Raw genomic sequence first — 19117 nt, 5'->3', positions numbered from 1 at the left:
GCAACACCCTTCTACCAAAGGACAGATCAGTAGAAGAGGAAAGGTCAAGACGGTAATGTTTGTAAAATGTAGCGGGGGATGACCAAGTTGCCGCCTTACATATAATGTCGATGGGCACATCTGCCTTCTCAGCCCAGGAAGCAGCTACCGCTCTGGTGGAATGGGCCTTCAGGTTCTCAGGAACCGGCAGATTGCTAGAAGAGTAGGCTAAGGTAATAGTATCCCTGATCCATCTAGCTATGGTCCCCCTTGTAACCTTAAGTCCTTTCCTAGCCCCCTGAAAGGATATAAATAAAGCGTCACTCTTTCTCCAGGCTTTTGTCACTTCCAAATACTGGACTAACACCCTCTTAACATCTAAGGTGTGAAGCTTATGTTCCTCAGAATCCCTAGGATTAGGATAGAAGGAAGGGAGAGTGATTACTTGCGTCCTATGGAACTTGGAGGCTACCTTTGGAAGATAAGACCAGACCCGGCCTAAGATTACTCTATCCATACATACTTGAGTGAATGGATGGTTAACGGATAGTGCGTGTAAGTCACTGACTCTACGAGCTGATGTCAGGGCCACCAATAGAGCAGTCTTTAAAGTTAAGATTTTTTCTGAAACCTTCTCTAAGGGCTCGAAGGGAGGTTTGGTTAATGCTTCCAGAACTAAATTAAGGTCCCAAGGAGGCATTCTTGGAACAGGAATAGGTCTGGATCTATGACAGGCTTTAATAAATCTAATGATCCATCTATTTGCTGCCAAGTCATAATTATACAGTGCCCCCAGAGCCGATACCTGTACCTTAAGAGTACTGGTGGCTAGTCCCATGTTTAACCCCTTCTGGAGGAATTCTAGTATGGCATCAATAGGAATCCTCCCTTTGGCAGACTGACCTGAGGTAGACAAGAACTTAGCCCAGGTTCTACCATAGATTCTAGTTGTTATCGGCTTTCTACTTGCTAGAAGGGTAGTAACAGGATCCGGAGAAAACCCCCTTTGCGTCAATAGCGACCTCTCAAAATCCAAGCCGTCAAATGCAGGCCCGCTCTTTGGGGATGACAGACTGGGCCCTGCCTGAGGAGATCCGGGATGTCCGGAAGAACCCATGGATCTGCTTGGGACATTCTCTTCATCCAAGTGAACCATGGTCTCTTGGGCCAGAACGGGGCGATCAATATAACCCTCGCCCGTTCCTCTCGGATCTTCCTCAGGATAGTAGGGATCAGTACTAAAGGGGGAAAGGCATAAGCTAGAGTGAAATCCCACTGAATCTGCAGCGCGTCCACCGCAAACGCCCCCTCTTTTGGATTCAGGGAGCAAAAGGTTTCGGTCTTCCGATTGTGTCTGTTTGCAAACAGATCTATCTGGGGCTGTCCCCACCGATCCACAATCTGCTGAAAAACGGCTGGATTCAACTCCCACTCTCCTTGTTTCAAGATGTGACGACTCAAGAAATCGGCCTTTATGTTCTCTTCCCCTTTTATATGCAGTGCCGAGAGCGTAACCAGCCGACTCTCGGCAAACCTGAAGATCTGATCCGCTATTAACATCAGAGGGAGAGACCTGGTACCCCCCTGATGATTGAGGTAGGCGACTGTTGATCTGTTGTCTGACATTATCCTGACGTGAGGACCCTGAAGAACAGAACTGAATTCTTTTAGCACGTTTCTGGCTGCCAACAGCTCTTTCATGTTGGAAGAGAGACTTGTCTCGCTGTCCGACCAGAGGCCTTGTACAGAACGATCCCTTAGGTGAGCTCCCCAACCTTCCGCACTTGCGTCTGTTGTAATTGTATCCGACACCTGGAAGGTCCAAGGAACCCCCAAAGATAGGTTGACCGGAGATGTCCACCAGTCCAGGGAGTTGATCACAACATCTGGAAGAGATATTTTCCCATTCAGGCGACCTTTGAGCCGCCTGTCCGCTGCCAGAATCTCCTGTTGAAGACATCTGGAATGGTGCTGGGCCCACTGAACCGCCGGGATGCAAGACGTCATTGTACCCAACAGAGACATTGCACTCCTCAGGGTCATGGTCGGATTGCTGACAACCTGAGATGTTAGGGATCTGATCTTCAGCTTCTTTTCCTCTGGCAGAAGACAGGTTTGGTTTTCTGAGTCCAGAATGAGACCCAGGAAAGACTGAACCCTCTTTGGTTCCAGCCTTGACTTCTCCAGATTTAACAGCCAACCTAGGCGTTTTAGACTGGCCATGACGTCCGCCAGGGCTAGAGCACAGAGTTGACTTGATCTGCCCACTAGTAAGAAGTCGTCCAGATAAGGGATGACCAAAATATCTCTTTCCCTCAAGTGCGCTGTGACCTCCAGAATGATTTTTGTGAAGACTCTCGGCGCCATGGAAATGCCAAAGGGAAAAGCTGCGAACTGCCTTACGTGCCTGCCGAATTGTACAGCTACTCTTAGAAACTGTTGATGATCTGGCAAAATCGGGACGTGGTAGTAGGCGTCCTTCAGATCGAGGACGCACATAAAACAGTCCGGAAATAACATCTTTATGGCCGATTTTATTGTTTCCATCTTGAACGGCCTGTAGATTAAATGGTCGTTCAGTCTCTTTAAGTTCGCAATGGTCCTGAAGGAGCCGTCCGGCTTCTTTATTAGGAAGAGAGTCGAATAGAATCCTCTTCCTTGCTCGGGTGCAGGTGTTTCCACCAGAACTCCTTTCATGAGCAGAGAGAGAACTTCCTGCTGTAAGGCTATCTGTTCCGCTAAACCTCTGGGGGCTGATATTTTGACAGTGTTCTTGGGCCTGCTTTTGAACTCTAATGTGAGCCCCCTCCTGATTATCCCTAAGATCCAAGAATTGGATGAAATTTCCTTCCAGGCAGGCAGGAAGTGGGACAATCTTCCTCCCACCTGGGGGGAACTGTCACTTAGGGGCTTTCTTATTCTCGGAGGAGGGACCCCCAAACATGAAGCCTCTGTTATACGGCTTTCGGTCTTTCCAGCTACCTTGGTCTCTGGGAGCTTTACTGCGGCTGTATTTTCTCTTCCGAAAGGAACTGTTAAATCGGGAACCAGACACCGTGGGAAATCCATGTTTTTTGTCTGCGGCTTTATCTAGGATGTCATCTAGACCTTTGCCGAACAAGAAGTCCCCCTCACAAGGGATTGAGCACAGTTTAGACTTTGACTGCACATCCCCTGGCCAGCTCTTGAGCCATAGCGCCCTACGGGCTGCATTAGAGAGGTTTGCAGACCGGGCAGCCAGCCTAACTGAATCTGCCGATGCATCTGCCAGGAATGCAGCCGCTCCCTGCACAAGAGGAAGGTCTGATAGAATTTTCTCCCTGGACACATTCCCCCTGATCTGGTCTTCCAATTGTTGAAGCCAGATCATCATAGATCTAGCAGTGCAGGTCGCTGCTACTGCCGGTTTAAGGGCCCCTGCTGATGACTCCCAGGTTTGCTTAAGGAAGGACTCCGCTTTTTTATCCAGCGGGTCTTTTAAGGCTCCTAAATCCTCAAAGGGCAGAGTGGATTTTTTTGAAGATTTTGAAATGGCCACGTCAATCTTAGGGGTTTTGTCCCATTTAGCCGCATCCTCATCCTCAAAGGGGTACCTCCGCTTGGAGGATGACGGCAGCTGACCCTTCCTCTCCGGTTTCTTCCGTTCCCTTTCTATCAGAGATTTAATCCTGTCATTGACCGGGAATGAGCGTCTCCTCCTTTGGTCTAAGCCCCCGAACATAACATCCTGGACTGTTCTGGGCACTTTGGTATCGGTAATACCCATAGTCCCTCTGACTGCTTTAACTAGTCTCTCAGTATTATCAACCGAAAAACAAGGTCTGCCCCCCCCATCATCATCCGAAGACTCCGATGACGATGAGGAGTGATTAGAGGAGGAAGGCAGTTCTCTCGTAAAACGGGACTCCACTGATTCCTCTGATTCTGAAGAAACTAGTTTTCGCTTCTTCTTTTTGAGTGAGGTTAAGCCTCTTAAAGACTCTCTGACCTCTGTCTGGATTAGATCCTTTAATTCTAAAGAAAACCTGGGGGACTCCTCTGCAATGGTTTTCTGAATACAGTCCGAGCATAGGTTTTTGGCATAGGAGGTGGGAAGACCGATTTTGCATAAAGCACACTCCCTGTTTTTACTTTTAGCACTACACTTCTTCGCCTCCTGCCCCAAGAAATAAAAGGAGAAGAAGGAGGAAAAGAGAGAGAGAGAGAGAGAGAAGAGCACATTATTCAAGGTGAGACTTTCACGAAGATCACTCACCACACTGCCGTTCAGACTAGGGTACCGGAGGCGGTGGTTGCCGTTCACATGAGGGCTCCCATCTGGCGGAGGTGGACTGACGAAGTCTTTTCTGACCAGTCTTGCCGGAACTCGTACGCCCCTCACTGCTGTGACTTTGTCGATGGGAAGATTCCCGTTCCATTTGTTTGAGCTGCTTGCGCTGCTTTGATGGCTGTGGCTGCTGCTGTACTTCCTGTGGCGGTGACAGCTGCTGCCCAGGTGACTGTGGTTCCTCATCCATCATGGCGGGGATGCAGACACCGCCATCCTGATTGCTTCCCATCCTTAAAAGCAGTAGGGCTCCACCTCCTTTAGGCTCCTCCCCTTCCGGCAGCGTGCTCATCTCAATCTCTTTTTTTTTTTTTAAATTTTAGCCAGCTGGCGCGCTACCCGCAGATCCACTTGCCTCTGCACGTGCGCAGCCCAGCGGCACCCTTGCAGCGGGATGACAGCTTCCCACCCGCGCATGCGCAGACCCGGCTTCCGGCGCACTCCGTGATAGGGCGCGTCAGCACCCCGCGTGTGCGCAGCCCGGACTTCCGGCGCGCTCCGTCACAGGGTGCGACGCGACCCCCACGTGCGCAGCCCGGAAGACCTGCCGGCCGGCGCGCTCGGTTCATCTTTGCGAGGCGCAGACCCGGCCGCAGGCCCCAGCGCACGCGGGGAGGAATCCAAAAAAAAAACAGCACCTCCTCCCCACACGCAGACCCGGGCAGCAGCCAGACGGGCTGGGAACAGGGACCATCTGCTGCTTCCACGGCCTCCAGGCCGCACCATCCATAATCCAGGTACGTGAGGTACCACCTGGTGAGGCTCCCATCAGGGACAGGAACCAAAACTGATGCGGAGGAGAGGTACCGCCTTTTTATTCAGTAGGTTCCTGTCCTTGGTGGGCGGATACCCTCTCTCAGGTGGTGCTGTCATGGGAGAAGGGGAAAAACTCTTTGTTGGCAATGACTGCCTGAAGTCTTGAACTCATGGACATCACCAGACGCTGTGTTTCCTCCTTTTTGATGCTCTGCCAGGCCTTCACTGCAGTGGTTTTCAGTTGCTGTTTGTTTGTGGGCCTTTCTGTCTGAAATTTAACAAGTGAAATGCATGCTCAATTGGGTTGAGATCAGGTGACTGACTTGGCCATTCAAGAATATTCCACTTCTTTGCTTTAATAAACTTCTGGGTTGCTTTGGCTTTATGTTTTGTGTCATTGTCCATCTGTAGTATGAAACGACAACCAATCAGTTTGGTGCATTTGGCTGGATCTGAGCACACAATATGGCTCTGAATACATCAGAATTCATTTGGCTGCTTCTGTCCTGTGTCACATCATCAATAAACACTAGTGACCCAGTGCCACTGGCAGCCATGCATGCCCAAGCCATCACACTGCCTCCGCCGTGTTTTACAGATGATGTGGTATGCTTTGGATCATGAGCTGTACCACGCCTTCGCCATACTTTTCTCTTTCCATCATTCTGGTAGAGGTTGATCTTGGTTTCATCTGTCCAAAGAATGTTCTTCCAGAAGTGTGCTGGCTTTTTTAGATGTTTTTTTAGCAAAGTCTACTCTAGCCTTTTTAGTCTTGATGCTTATGAGTGGCTTGCACCGTGCAGTGAACCCTCTGTATTTACTTTCATGCAGTCTTCTCTTTATGGTAGATTTGGATATTGATACGCCTACCTCCTGGAGAGTGTTGTTCACTTGGTTGGCTGTTGTGAAGGGGTTTCTCTTCACCATGGAGATTATTCTGCGATCATCCACCACTGTTGTCTTCCGTGGGCGCCCACTTCTTTTTGCATTGATGAGTTCACCAGTGCTTTCTTTCTTTCTCAGGATGTACCAAACTGTAGATTTTGCCACTCCTAATATTGTAGCAATTTCTCGGATAGGTTTTTTTCTGTTTTTGCAGCTTAAGGATGGCTTGTTTCACCTGCATGGAGAGCTCCTTTGACCGCATGTTTACTTCACAGCAAAACCTTCCAAATGCAAGAACCACACCTCAAATCAACTCCAGGCCTTTTATCTGCTTAATTGAGAAAGACATAACGAAGGGATTGCCCACACCTGTCCATGAAATAGCCTTGGATTCAATTGTCCAATTACTTTTGGTCCCTTTAAAAACAGGGTGGCACATGTTAAGGAGCTGAAACTCCTAAACCCTTCATCCAATTTTAATGAGGATACCCTCAAATGAAAGCTGAAAGTCTGAACTTCAACTGCATCTGAATTGTTTTGTTTAAAATTCATTGTGGTAATGTCTAGAACCAAAATTAGAAAAACGTTGTCTCTGTCCAAATATATATGGACCTAACTGTACATTGTCCTTCTCCATCTTCCACACAATACACTGGCTCCATTCTTAGAGTTACAGTTTGTATTTTGTAACTGGCAACAAGTACCCCAGGGGCATGGGGAGAAGTTGAAATTGCCTGCGTTTTCTTAAGGATAGGGTCATACTGGACCACGTGCATCGCTATGACACTGGTACTCTGAGTTTTTGCCTATGTCAATCTTGTTGAGACAATGCTCCCTGTTTAAGTACTCACAGCAGGGCGCTAACTTTTCCTAACCGATAAACCAGTCTTCTCCCTTTCACGTCCTCTCCAGCACACAGCCTACGCTAACACTGACTACTTACTTCCTATATCCCCAAGACCTTCCCACTGGTTCCCCTATAGAGCCACCCTCCCCAACTCCCTGGGGATGGCCTTGCAGTTAACCCTGCAGGAGCCTGACACACACACACCGGCAATAGGGATAAAATACTTTTCTTTATAATATAAGAAGAAATATAAACACACAAAAATAACCTTTGAGTACACTTGTCACTCACTACGACTTCTTGAGTGTGACAGGACCATAGGCGGATTATAATGAGGGCAATCCGGGCTACTGCCCGGGGCCCCAAACCTGCAGGGGGCCCACGGCTCCGGGCGGGGTGTCTAATGCCGGATTGTCCTCATTATATGTGCGGGCCGCCGCAGCACATACCGGTAGCAGTGGCGGGAGGGGGGGCCCCGGACCGCTCCCCCAGCAGCGGCGCACGGCCGCTACTTCTTCATCGGCCAGGCCAGCACTGCAGCAGTTAACTTCCCTGTGCTGGCCCGGCCGCGTCACTGCTAGGGCCATGTCTGCTAGCTGTGACGTCACGCAGTGCGCGCCCGGCCTGCACTGCTGCAACGGAGAAGTCAGAGCAGGCAGGAGGAATGGAGCCGGGGGATGGTGAGTCTCTGTGTGTGTGTGTGTGTGTGTGTGTGTGTGTGTGTGTGTGTGTGTGTGTGTGTGTGTAGCCAGATATCATTGTGTGATGTCTGTTTATATGTATTTTTGTGTTTCAAATGTGTTTATGCGTGTATGTATATGTTTGTGTGTGTGCGTGACTGCATGCGTGACTGCGTGCGGCCTCCTGCTGAGTATAGTTGGTGCCGTGCGGCCTCCTGCTGTCTCTGGGGGGGGCGCCGTGCGGCCTCCCACTATGTATAGATGGCGCCGTGCGGCCTCCCGCTGTGTATAGATGACGCCGTGCGGCCTCCTGCTGTGTACAGATGGCGCCGTGCGGCCTCCTGCTGTGTACAGATGGTGCCGTGCGGCCTCCTGCTGTGTATAGATGGCGCCGTGCGGCCTCCTGCTGTGTATAGATGGCGCCGTGCGGCCTCCTGCTGTCTCTGGGGGGGCGCCGTGCGGCCTCCCGCTGTGTATAGATGGCGCCGTGCGGCCTCCTTCTGTGTATAGATGGCGGCGTGCGGCCTCCTTCTGTGTATAGATGGCGGCGTGCGGCCTCCTGCTGTGTATAGATGGCGCCATGCGGCCTCCTGCTGTGTATAGATGGCGCCATGCGGCCTCCTGCTGTCTCTGGGGGGGCGCCGTGCGGCCTCCCGCTGTGTATAGATGGCGCCGTGCGGCCTCCTGCTGTCTCTGGGGGGGCGCCGTGCGGCCTCCCGCTGTGTATAGATGGCGCCGTGCGGCCTCCTGCTGTGTATAGATGGCGCCGTGCGGCCTCCTGCTGTGTATAGATGGCGCCGTGCGGCCTCCTGCTGTGTATAGATGGTGCCGTGTGTGTGTGTGTGTGTGTGTAGGCAGATATCATTGTGTGATGTCTGTTTATATGTATTTTTGTGTTTCATATGTTTGTGTGTGTGCGTGACTGCATGCGTGACTGCGTGCGGCCTCCTGCTGAGTATAGTTGGCGCCGTGCGGCCTCCTGCTGTCTCTGGGGGGGGCGCCGTGCGGCCTCCCACTATGTATAGATGGCGCCGTGCGGCCTCCCGCTGTGTATAGATGACGCCGTGCGGCCTCCTGCTGTGTACAGATGGCGCCGTGCGGCCTCCTGCTGTGTACAGATGGTGCCGTGCGGCCTCCTGCTGTGTACAGATGGCGCCGTGCGGCCTCCTGCTGTGTATAGATGGCGCCGTGCGGCCTCCTGCTGTCTCTGGGGGGGCGCCGTGCGGCCTCCCGCTGTGTATAGATGGCGCCGTGCGGCCTCCTGCTGTGTATAGATGGCGGCGTGCGGCCTCCTGCTGTGTATAGATGGCGGCGTGCGGCCTCCTGCTGTGTATAGATGGCGCCATGCGGCCTCCTGCTGTGTATAGATGGCGCCGTGCGGCCTCCTGCTGTCTCTGGGGGGGCGCCGTGCGGCCTCCCGCTGTGTATAGATGGCGCCGTGCGGCCTCCTGCTGTCTCTGGGGGGGCGCCGTGCGGCCTCCCGCTGTGTATAGATGGCGCCGTGCGGCCTCCCTCTGTGTATAGATGGCGCCGTGCGGCCTCCTGCTGTGTACAGATGGCGCCGTGCGGCCCCCTGCTGTGTACAGATGGCGCCGTGCGGCCCCCTGCTGTGTACAGATGGCGCCGTGCGGCCCCCTGCTGTGTACAGATGGCGCCGTGCGGCCTCCTGCTGTGTATAGATGGCGCCGTGCGGCCTCCTGCTGTGTATAGATGGCGCCGTGCGGCCTCCTGCTGTCTCTGGGGGGGCGCCGTGCGGCCTCCCGCTGTGTATAGATGGCGCCGTGCGGCCTCCTGCTGTGTATAGATGGCGCCGTGCGGCCTCCTGCTGTGTATAGATGGCGCCGTGCGGCCTCCTGCTGTGTATAGATGGCGCCGTGCGGCCTCCTGCTGTGTATAGATGGCGCCGTGCGGCCTCCTGCTGTCTCTGGGGGGGCGCCGTGCGGCCTCCCGCTGTGTATAGATGGCGCCATGCGGCCTCCTGCTGTGTATAGATGGCGCCGTGCGGCCTCCTGCTGTGTATAGATGGCGCCGTGCGGCCTCCTGCTGTGTATAGATGGCGCCGTGCGGCCTCCTGCTGTGTATAGATGGCGCCGTGCAGCCTCCTGCTGTGTATAGATGGCACCGTGCGGCCCCCTGCTGTGTATATATGGTGCCGTGCGGCCCCCTGCTGTGTATATATGGTGCCGTGCGGCCTCCTGCTGTGTATATATGGTGCCGTGCGGCCTCCTGCTGTGTATAGATGGCGCCGTGCGGCCTCCTGCTGTCTCAGGGGGGGGCGCCGTGCGGCCTCCTGCTGTGTATAGATGGCGCCGTGCGGCCTCCTGCTGTGTATATATGGCGCCGTGCGGCCCCCTGCTGTCTCTGGGGGGGCGCCGTGCGGCCTCCCACTGTGTATAGATGGCTACGTGTGGCCACGTGCTGTGTATAGATGGCGCCGTGCGGCCTCCTGCTGTGTATAGATGGTGCCGTGCGGCCTCCTGCTGTGTATAGATGGCGCTGTGCGGCCTCCTGCTGTGTATAGATGGCGCTGTGCGGCCTCCTGCTGTCTCTGGGGGGGCGCCGTGCGGCCTCCCGCTGTGTATAGATGGCACCGTGCGGCCTCCTGCTGTGTATAGATGGTGCCGTGCGGCCTCCCGCTGTGCATAGATGGCTACGTGCGGCCTCCCGTTGCGTATAGTTGGCTACGTGCGGCCTCCCGCTGTGTATAGATGGCTACGTGTGCTCAATACATACAATTAATGTAAGGCTATGTGCCCACGATACAGAAATGTTCTGGATTTTTTATGAGCGTTTCTGCATCTCCCTGGCAGAAAAAACGCATGCGGATTTTACATGCGGATTGTACATGCGTTTTCCTGCCAGTGACATGCGGATGTGAAGCGTTCTTCACTTGCATTTCCGCATGCGGGTTGACAAGCGCTTTCCAAGCGATTTTAGCATCACTTGGAAAGTGCTTGACAACTTGGTTACACTATGTAAATCCATGCAACCGGCATGGATTTAATATAGTGTGACCGTAAAAGAATGGTAAAAAATAAAAAATATATACTTACCTTCTGATGGCCTGCCAACGTCAGCGGTCGTGTGACGGCAGATCCTTTTCAGACCATCGCGAGCTGCCGGCAAGCCAGGACGCATCGGATAAAGACACCAGGGGCCATCAGAAGGCAAGTATAATATTTATTTTTTATTTTATTCTTTTTTTTTACAGGTACTATGGTACCCGGGTCCGGAGGAGAGTCTCCTGTCCTCCACACCCGGGTACCATCCGCACATTGAAATGCATGGATTCTGCATCTACAGATGCAGGGATGCGGATTCCATGCGTTCTAATGCAAGTCAATGGCGGTGAAAACGCCGCGCTTCCGCAAAATAATTTACAATATTGCGGATTTTTCCACAATGATAATCCGCAGCGGAAATTTCCGCAGCATGTACACAGCACATGCGGATTATCATTGGGGAACATGGCAGACCTTCTACCAAGCGTTTTTTTTGCCGCTGCGGAAACGCTTAAAAAACGCATAGTGGGCACACAGCCTAAAAAAAAATATTATAATTAATATTGTGCCAAATTAATTTCACGTGAACTATCACATGATCTATCACAGGGGATCATGTGACATGTCACGTAATAAATCAGGTGTGTGTGTGTGGGGGGAGGGGCCCTCGCCTTCTAAACTGCCCGGGGCCCTTGCTACTCTTAATCCACCCCTGGACAGGACTCATTGTCCAGCAAGTCTTTTTGCTCCACTCTACTTTTCACCACAGCTTATAAAGTGGGTCAAGGAGAGAGCAACATAACCTCTATGGCATACTTGGAAAAACTGTAACCCGCAGGCCACATCTAGCCCGCGGGTTACATTACATTTATAAAGCTTCCCAAGGCAGAGGTGTCCAGAGTTCAGGACCCAGTCCTTTGTTTATCCTTATTCGCACAGGTCACTTCTGACACATAGTAAGATTTTAATATTAGGCAGTGTAGGACCATCCCGAAAAGGGTCACCTTGTTGTGGTAGGATGGCTTTTATGCCATTTTTTATCACAAACAGTGTTACTAAGAACTCGGTTATTTAAATGCATTTTTGCTTTTTACTTATTTAGTTACAGCAGGGTTTATGCTGATTTTGTTTCTTGTAGGTTTTGTCTGTTTTATGGCCAATGTGAACATGCGTTTATATGATGTATGTATACCAACTCAAATTCCAGCTCAATGTGTGTGTTTTTTAACATCCGACCCTTTAGCTGTTCCTGTCCGGCCTGCAGACCATGACAGCCAAAGGAGTGGAAACAGTGTCATACCAGCCGTGAGTTGGGGGAGGACATTGCTGAATGGCACCACGATCCCCTGCCTGGCATCTTGATTTCAATAACAATAGAAGAGGGAACTGTTGGCTTCCTGTTCCACCATTCATCCTGTACATTTAAGTCTCAGCGCAGCAATCGTGATAACATCCCTAGATCGCACCTCATGTGCGGAGTCTACGTCCACACACAGCACAGACGAGAACAGTGCATCGTGAATAAGTTAAGTAAGTAGTATTTGTTTTTTTTTCATTGTCACTCAGTACTTTCAGGGTAAAGTTGGGGGCATCATATTGTTTTTGGCTGTGGGAACATTCTGTGTAGAGGTCTGTGAAGGCCATAATACTGTTTGAGGAGCTGTGGGTTTATCATGATATGTAGGGTCCATGATACTGTGTAGGGGCTGTGGGGCCATCATACTGTGTGTGTGAGAGGGCTGTAGGGGATCATAACTGTGTGGGGTTGATCATATTGTGTGGGTGTCTGAGGGCGTCATCATACTGTTTGGGGGAAATCCTCATAGAAATTTAAGGTCTGCACCATACCGGCACAATTGCAATGGCAAATTTAATAGACCCCATCTCTTTTAGTGGTGCTCAGTATCTGATTAGATTAGATTTAATATAACATTTATGAGACCAGGAATAGATATGGTACTCACCACTAGATTTTCAATTGCTTTATTCCATATTTAAACTATATTACATGACCATTGGGGCAAATAGGTTATAGCGTTCCTTACTCCCAGATTCCGCACTATGACCATTTCCCATCCCATGTGAGGCTTCAACAGGTGTTTCTGAAATCCTCATAGAAATTTAGGGAACATCATACTGTGGAGGGAAGACTGCGGGGGCCATCATATTATGTTTGTTGGAGGACATTGGGTCCATCATACTGTTTAGGAAAACTGTAGAAGCCATCATACTGTGTTGTGGGAGTATCATACTGTGTGTGGAGGGCTTGGAAGGCATCTTTCTGTTGGTGACTGGGGGCATTAGATTGTGTGTGGAGGACTGTGGGGACATCATAATGTGTGTGGGGGGCATCATATTTTGTGTGGGGAGCCATTGATCAAGGTACAAGGGCTGAATAACAGTAGAGGCATGATTTATAAACTTTATAAAAAGCAGTAAATGATATAGTTTTGTCTAGCTGCTACAGGTAAGAATACATGTTATAATAAACCGTATGGTGACATATGGTATTAGCAGCAGCGAGTCAGCCACTTAATAATAATTAATATTCTGAACATAATAATAATATTAATATTGAGCAGAATTAATTCCTCACACGTGGCCCCTTGGGAAAATGAACTGCCTGTGCCTACGCTAAACCATAATAGGGCATGTAGTAAGAGGTTATCTAATATTCTAAATCCACGTTCATGGAACCAGGGGTGGCTTGGAACATTTTGGACAAGGTCTACTACATGCGTTTTTGGAGTTATTATTACCATAGATAAATTGGTCTATTAAATTTGAACCATGCAATAAAAAATAACTGTCTAGGCATATTTGCTTATGCAAAACATGCACGAGTTTCATGACAGCACCAAAACGTCATCAGAACTGTGCGGTCTGGCTTTACCGTAAATAAACTTACCAATATAAAGAGATGCTAACTTTTTTTTTTTTATAATAGGAGACACCGGTTATAAAATGTGATATATGTTACTAACATACAGTATTCATCAGGGCTTTTTTAGTATATACAAATTCATATGCTGAAGTCATAGGTGCCATTCGAACTAGTGCTGTCGTTTCTGGTCTTCTAGGCTCTGTCTTCTAACCTTCCTGCCCTGTAGATTATTTGGTGAGGTATAAATTAGTTTATAGTGTTCCACTGGTCTGTAATCTCACACAGACAGGAGAAAGTGAGGACCTCTTAGCACTGGACTGCTCTGAAGCGTTTCCAGGCACAAGGCTAACTCCTCAGCTGCCATCCCAGATCACCCATTAGGGGGGTCAAGTTTCGGCAGTCTGATGACTCTGTTCATTCCTTCTGAAGAAGGAATGATGCATAAAGCAAGAGACGCATGAGAAGGGCTGGGAGAGTATAACAGAGCACAAACTAACATCCGGGGTCCTCAAAGCAGCCCTCCCTCTCCTGCATACTCCATCCCATTCCCTACTATTTTGCACACCTAAAAATGCCCTTGCTTCCGCTCCTAACTAAATTCAATCTGGAGCTGGAATTACTCTTTCTCCTGTCGGCTGGATTAGCTGTGAACTGATACCTTCCTTCAAACATTATAAAGCACGTGGACCAGTGCCAGCCCTCTGACTTGTTTCTTCCAAGCCGCTCCTTTTTGGAACAAGCCTCATACTCATTTTGTTCTTACTTAGACTTTCTGTGATCATCAATGTTCACCTTTCACCTAATAATGAATTAGGATAAAAGCCAAATCAGAATCTCCAATTGTAGACATGGTGTTTCGGAGTCTTGCCCCTCGTGAGTGCAAAGTATGAGATCCGATTTGGCTAGGTGAAAGGCTCTGGACTGAGGTCTAATGGGTAACATTTCTCCTTGTGGAGAGTTCTAGTCCTCTTCCTCTCTGAAGAGGCAATTTGCATCTTTAATATCCCAGAGGAGCATTTCACGGCAAATAAGCCTCCTTACATTGGCATGCATGGGCCGGTATGTCACTCTCCACAAGGAGAAATGTTGCCCCTTAGACCTCAATTCAGAGCCTCTCACTTAGCCAAATCAGATCTCATACTTTGCACTGATGATGAGGTGCAATACTCCAAAAAACGGTCTGCAAATTGAGATTCTGATTTGGCTTTTATCGTAAGTCATATTGCAAGGCTCGTTAAAGGGTTGACAGAGACTTGTAGGATCGTAGATTCGAACAGGTAACACTATAGAGTTCTAGTCCTCTTCCTCTCTGAAGAGGCAATTTGAATAGCTAATAATAAAGAAATTCACCTGACAGTGACTGGGCTGGATAGCATGCCAAGCCAAATGATACTTAGCCAGCAATCCAGTCTACCATTAAAGGGGTATTCTCAAGTTTTTAAATTTTCTCCTCTTAATGGCATAAGGCATAACTTCCCAACTGTTGGGGGTTCGGCCGCTGGGACGCCCACCGATCTCAAAAACTGGGGCTCTGAACCCTGTGTGAACGTTGTGGAGGTTAATCATGTACACTGCTGCTCAATTAATTCTTATGTGAGTGCCGAAGACCAGCTGAGAACAATGCTCAGCTACCTCATCAGGTGATCCCATTAAGAATTAGTGGAGTGGCAGTACGCATAATCTAGCACCGCTTCATTCACACTGTTCATGAGATCGGTTGGACTCCAGGCGATCAACAAGCTATCCCTTATTCAATAAGGTATAACTTCCAAATTTTAAGGCTCACACAAGGGTTGTGAGCACTACTGGATTCACATCTGAAGAACACATTACCATAGTCTTCCCCAACCTACAGCACAAAGCTCAGAGGCATAACTAGTAGCTCTTGGTCAATTGCAAAATTACATGTATATCTGGGTCACATACTATGCATCATTTATAGTTCTCAAGTCCTCATATGTGGCAAAGGACCACTGGTTTTCCACACACAATAGGAGATGGGATATCACAACCTCTGCATCCCAATTTTTATTTCCTTGACAGAGCTACAAAAAATCATATAAATGTAAGGGGGTTGATGCCCTAGCAAATGCTTTTAATTTCAAAGTGACTCATACACACACAGGCGCAGTGAACTTCACAGTTACAGTCCCTATAAGTAGGCAACAACTTTTTGTGTTTAAACTCACACTAGTTGGGATCTTGATGGTCTCAAAAAGGGTCCTAATGGACCATGAGAAACATAACTAGTCTCCCCAGAGGGTCAGGCTGTGCCTAATATTCCTTTAGGCTGATCCATCTATGCTTTTGCTGTTATAACCCAACCTAGAAGTTTCTCAAAGGTTATACAAGCTAGGTATAGCTACACAAGAACAGCAATAAACATTTGCATAAGTTCTGAACGGACACAACTGTACCAGCTAGTTGTGGACGTCGACAGCGTATGACATCACTGTCATGCACATCAAATGGATGAGGAAGAGGATGCCGCTGGACCACGGCCAGGTAAGGAGAAACTTTTTTTTTCTTTTGTACTTAAAGCAGACATATGGGGCAGGATGGAGACGACACACGGGGCAGGATGGAGACGACACACGGGGCAGGATGGAGACGACACACGGGGCAGGATGGAGACGACACACGGGACAGGATGGAGACGACACACGGGGCAGGATGGAGACGACACACGGGGCAGGATGGAGACGACACACGGGGCAGGATGGAGACGACACACGGGGCAGGATGGAGACGACACACGGGGCAGGATGGAGGAGACACACGGGGCAGGATGGAGGAGACACACGGGGCAGGATGGAGGAGACACACGGGGCAGAATGGAGGAGACACACGGGGCAGGATGGAGACACCTGGGGCCAGGATGGGGGATGTTATTACAGGAAGGGATCTTGCTACTGTGCAGGGCGAAACTATGTTGCTTTTTTCCTTCATTTGGCGCAGTGTAGAAGTTGGGGGAAAATTGAGGAATGTGCTCTGGAAGCGATGATCTAGATAACGGTGTGTGTTTTACCTGTACACATACTATACACTGACTATACACTGATACTATATACAGAACTCCTGTGTATAATGTCACTGGTGACCACTGTATTATCTGTCCACTATATACAGACCTCCTGTGTATAATGTCACTGGTGAGCCACTGTATTACATGTACATTATACACTATATACAGAGCTCATGGGTATAATGTCATTGGTGAGTCACTGTATCACCTGTACACTATACACTATATACAGAGCTCCTGTGTATAATGTCACTGGTGATCACTGTATTATCTGTACACTGACACTATGTACAGCGCTCCTATGTATAATGTCACTCGTGAGCCACTGTATTACCTGTACACTGACACTATATACAGAGCTCCTGTGTATAATGTCACTGATGATCACTGTATTACCTGTACACTGACATTATACACTGTACACTATATACAGAGATCCTGTGTATAATGGCACTTATGGTAATATCAGTATTGTGTTTGTTGTTTTTTTTATCAGTATTGGAGTATTCGGTTACTATGTGGTAGTAATATGTGGTCTGGTCATGTTGTGGTGGTATTTGTTCCTTGTATGTGGCATAATTCGGTTACTTTGTGCTAGTAATATATAATCTGGTCATGGTGTGACGGTATTTGTCCCTTGTATGTGATATTATTTGGACACTATGGTGGTAATATGTGGTCTGGTCACAGTGTGACGATATTTATCCCTTGTATGTGGTATTATTGGTCGTTTTTAAAAATGTATGTGACACATTCCCTTAAAGAAAAATAAATAAAAATATACCTAAAAAGAGTATTGAGTATTTTAACAAATGTTTAATAGGGTAGAGTAGAATAGAGCCGAGCCCTGCCAAAAGAGTATACCTTGTCGTGGTGGCAGGCTTAAAAAATCTTTGGGCCAAAACATAAGCTGATGGCTAAGAATGTGATATGGTGTTCGATGGGAATTGTTAATGTGTGATTGGTGAGGATGTGGTGCAGAAGTGGAGTTTTTCCAAGAGGCGGTGGGACTGTGGAAGGTTTGAGAGGTGGAGGTGGAGCTGCGGTGGAGCCTGGGTGGAGTCTCAAGGGGGCCCGAAAATTGTGCCAGTATAGGGCCCTGAAATTCCTGGTGGCAGCCCTGCCTGCATCTATCAGACACATCATAAGGAGTTGCTATGAATGTCTAAAGTGGTATTTCCCCTTTAAAGAGATACTCTCACCAGATGTATGCTCCTGAATCTAAGGGCAGTGTGAAGTAGGGGCACAGACTCTGTATCCAGTGCTGGGTCACTTACTGAGCTTCTTGCTGTTGTTTTGAGAAAACACTGTTTTATCTGCTGCAGCTTTGATTGATGTCCTCTGTTCTCTGAGTGATGAGCTCCTTGAATTCTTTGCTAATTTTTATTTTGATACAGTAATTACTGATTTTATGGTAGTCCAGTGTCAGTCCTCATATGATTTATGATTGAAGGCACAAACTTTTACGAATTTCTTTGTGGATTATTTTTTGGAACATTGAGACGAGTGAAACGCATGAGCTTGTCCTGCTGTTCTTTAGCCCTGGAGGTATATCTCCTATTTAGTATTATACAACTAATACTAATTCAGTGCACCTATCATCTGTTTGCATGGGGAAGGTATTGCTGTTTATAATAGTAGCACGGTGGATCAGTGGGTAGCACTGGGGTCCTGGGTTCAAATCCCACCAAGGACAACATGTGCAAGGACTTTGTATGTCCTCCCCATGTTTGCGCGGGTTTCCTCCGGGTTTCCTGGTTTCCTTCTACACTCCAAAGACATACTGGTAGGGAATTTAGATTGTGAGCCCCTAAGGGGACAGTGATGACAGTGTCTGTAAAGCACTGCTGAATATGATGGCGCTATATAAATAATAATAAATAAATAGGTTCCAATTTCTAGGTACCCTTTAAAATGTCATCAAAGACATAGAGGTATACAAGGATATTCTAGAAATTGGCATTGTATACACGTTTCTGCTTCGTTCTTATAATTCCTCAAAGACAATAAAGAGACAGATGTTTATTTCATTATAGACTCAAGTGGTGAGCAGAGACTTGGAGATCCAATTAGCCAATGTGTACAGAGAGCGTAAGACATAGTACAATCTAAGAACAGGTGCCTGTATCACCCATATCATCATCATCTGAGTAGCATATCTTAACGTCAACCCAGGCTCTATTTATAGCCAAGGAGAAGATTTTGATGTGCAGTGTGGTCAAACAGGTGCCACTTGGTATGAGCGCGAAAAAAAACCCCTCAACCTATCCATAAATCAGTAAATATCAAGGTGTTCTACAGCCTTGTAAATAGTCCTGTTTCCTAAATTACTGATAGAGAAGGACATTCAAATACAAATATGTTAGACCTGATATCCTCAGTGTCTACTGTGGGATTGTTTCACTTACGGTATATATTTTTTTTAGCTATACAAGTCACTTGGAAATGAATGAAAAATAAATGATGAAGACCTTCCTGCGGGCCCATCCATAGGGATCCAGACATAAAACAGATTTCTTAAAGCTATCCAATGCACCAAGAATCAAGAACAATGGGCACGGTCACACCAAACAAAACCAAGTCCAGATTCCTTCACCAATAATGTTAAAATATTTATTCCAAATCAAAATATAAAATGTGTTCCAAGGTCAGTGATACCTCTTGTTCAAGTACCTGATCCTCGGTCACTGGGAGATTATACCATAGGAGTGGGCAAAAATGCCAGGCAAAGC

At 48.4% G+C, this 19117-nt stretch overlaps 1 protein-coding gene across 3 annotated transcripts in view; it reads right to left on the bottom strand.

Moving 5' to 3' along the window:
• Window positions 1-19117, bottom strand: part of SCN4A (sodium voltage-gated channel alpha subunit 4) — a 133273-nt gene that overhangs the window by 93300 nt on the left and 20856 nt on the right. The window lies entirely within an intron of this gene.

Source organism: Phyllobates terribilis, unplaced genomic scaffold, assembly GCF_046119375.1.
Source record: "Phyllobates terribilis strain yellow unplaced genomic scaffold, ASM4611937v1 Scaffold_5__5_contigs__length_657084704, whole genome shotgun sequence".
Taxonomy (NCBI): domain Eukaryota; kingdom Metazoa; phylum Chordata; class Amphibia; order Anura; family Dendrobatidae; genus Phyllobates; species Phyllobates terribilis.
The sequence above is the reverse complement of the archived record's forward strand: the minus strand, read 5'-3'. Positions and strand labels throughout refer to the sequence as shown.